Source organism: Sinocyclocheilus rhinocerous, unplaced genomic scaffold, assembly GCF_001515625.1.
Source record: "Sinocyclocheilus rhinocerous isolate Xijiao unplaced genomic scaffold, SAMN03320098_v1.1 scaffold11825, whole genome shotgun sequence".
Lineage (NCBI taxonomy): Eukaryota > Metazoa > Chordata > Actinopteri > Cypriniformes > Cyprinidae > Sinocyclocheilus > Sinocyclocheilus rhinocerous.
In genome coordinates, this window is record NW_015628311.1 from 34,865 (window position 1) to 37,430 (window position 2,566).

Genomic DNA, 2,566 nt, shown 5'->3' on the forward strand with positions numbered 1-2,566 from the left:
TCTGTGAGAAATATAACGATCCAAAGACAAAAGAACTGATAAAAAAGCTGTTATAGGAGCAACAGCCGTGTGGGCAGCGCTGTGTCATATGCCATAGCTGTGCACAAGGTGTTTATCACAGCTCCAGACTTATTTGTTCATTAATGACGTCATCAGCGACTAGTCGACTTCGACTCGACTTTCATCACATAAAAGTCGACTTCAAAAAATCAGAAGTCGTTCAAGCCCACACACACACACACACACACTCACACTCACACACACACACACAGTTCAGAAAGAAATCACACATTAAAACAACTAGGGATGCACGATATTAGATTTTTGCTGATATCCGATATGCCGATATTTTACAAATCATTTTAGCCGATGCCGATACAGATATATATTTCCCTTTGTTTTGAAACAACACCAAGTCTCTCCCATGTGGAAATTATAAACAAATTATTTTTATTTTGGTTAGTTTTGAACAAAAACATATTTGTTAGGAGTAATAAACTTTATTAAAGTAATTTTTTTAATGAGAGTACATTGAAAACCTTGAAAATAACTGTAATAAAATCAATCTCTGCTGTTTTTTTCTCAGACAGATGCAGTTGAAACCGTAACATTTGATTTGTGGTTTTAACATTAATAGATGGTCTAAAGCAGAAGAGCTGTAAAAATTCTGAAAATCTTTTAGAGTTTCTTATATTTAAGTTTTCATAATCCGTTTGTATAACCCACAAGTGTCATGTTTGTGATTTTTATTCATGTAAATACTGCGATGCTGCTTTTTTTATTCAGAAACACGCTTTCATTTTATTACAAGTAGGCCAACAGCGCCCCCTAAGTAAATAAAACGCCTTACCGGACGCGCTAGAAACTGTTAAGGCTGGCCGCACACTAGAGAATTTTAAGGCAGATTTTAAGCCTGATTTGCACCCCCCGTGGCCCGATTCGCGGCTTGTCGCAAGCAGTTTTTTGTCCAAAAAATCCTCTATTGTGTGGTGTCATTACGATTACCGTATTGGCCCGAATATAAGACGACCGCGTTTTTTCAGATGTATTTCCAAGAAAAAAACATCGTCTTATATTCGGGTCAATACGGTATTTAACTGCTCCCGATCGAGACGGAGCGTCGCCGAACTCAAACTCTTGATCTGGCTGCCTCTGACGTGATACCCGCGATAGCCAATGAGAACGAGCAAGCATGCGAGCTTCTATAGCTGAAACTTGGCAGCCACAAACATGCCACGAAAGCAGGGAACATCACCCATATTCTTTTCTATACTTTGTTTTTCACTGTACAACAGAACGCGCGCCGGGAGAGCCAGCTGACAACATCGATTGTCCTCTATTTGTTTTTCTTCTCTAGTCACGTTTGATCTCGCGAGTGTCCGTGAGATCACGTGTCACTGTGAAATCGTTCCTACAATAATATCAGACATGTTTGATATTTACCGGGCTGCCTCTGACGTGATACCCGCGATAGCCAATGAGAGCGAGCAAGCGTCACCTACCGGATGTTGTGTGCTTCTATAGCTGAAACTTGGCAGCCACAAACATGCCACGAAAGCAGGGAACATCACCCATATTCTTTTCTATACTTTGTTTTTCACTGTACAACAGAACGCGCGCCGGGAGAGCCAGCTGACAACATCGATTGTCCTCTATTTGTTTTTCTTCTCTAGTCACGTTTGATCTCGCGAGTGTCCGTGAGATCTCGTGTCACTGTGAAATCGTTCCTACAGTCGACAAGTGTGTGGTCTCGTGGTCTGGTCGAATCATCTAGTGTGCGCATTCAGAGGGTTATAATAATATCGGTTGAACTGTCTTCATGTCTGTGGTCTCCCATGGTTTTAAAATCTTTTAAGATTTGAAAATCGTCTAGTGTGCAGCCAGCTTAACTCTATCGCACACATCTTGTACGTGCATTCTCAAATTAAACGCGGCAAACCAAAACAGTGAATCTAATCATCATTCTGGCAAAAGTTGGCTTCAAGAATGACCACACCGCTGACTTGATCTAATCGCTAGCACACCCTGAGCGCGTACGCGTGAGCTATCCGTCTTATCGGCAGTGTTGGGGAAAGTTACTTTTAAAAGTAATGCATTACAATGTTGCGTTACTCCCTTAAAAAGTAACTAATTACGTTAGTTACTTTTTATGGAAATTAATGTGTTGCGTTACTTTTGAGTTACTTTTTAAATCTGGGCAGGGCTTGCTTGTTTGTCTTTAATATAAAAACATTCTTCTTGTACAAATGTAACAATCCACATGAGTCCACATGAACAATAAACTGGACTGGACTCTGAAGCCGTCTACAAGAAGGGCCAGAGCCGCCTCTATTTTTTGAGGAGGCTGAAGTCCTTTAACATCTGTAGGACGATGCTGAAGATGCTCTACAAGTCTTATTTTTATTTCTTGAATATAGATTTCTATTTGTATTTTGGAGCTGCGGTAATATTTCTTTATATTTTTCCTTCCCTTGCTCCGTGTACACAGAATAACACTGAACTCCTGGTTCTGTCTTGAATGAAACGGGTGCATCAGTCGGTCACATGTGTAAGTTCTGACACCTTG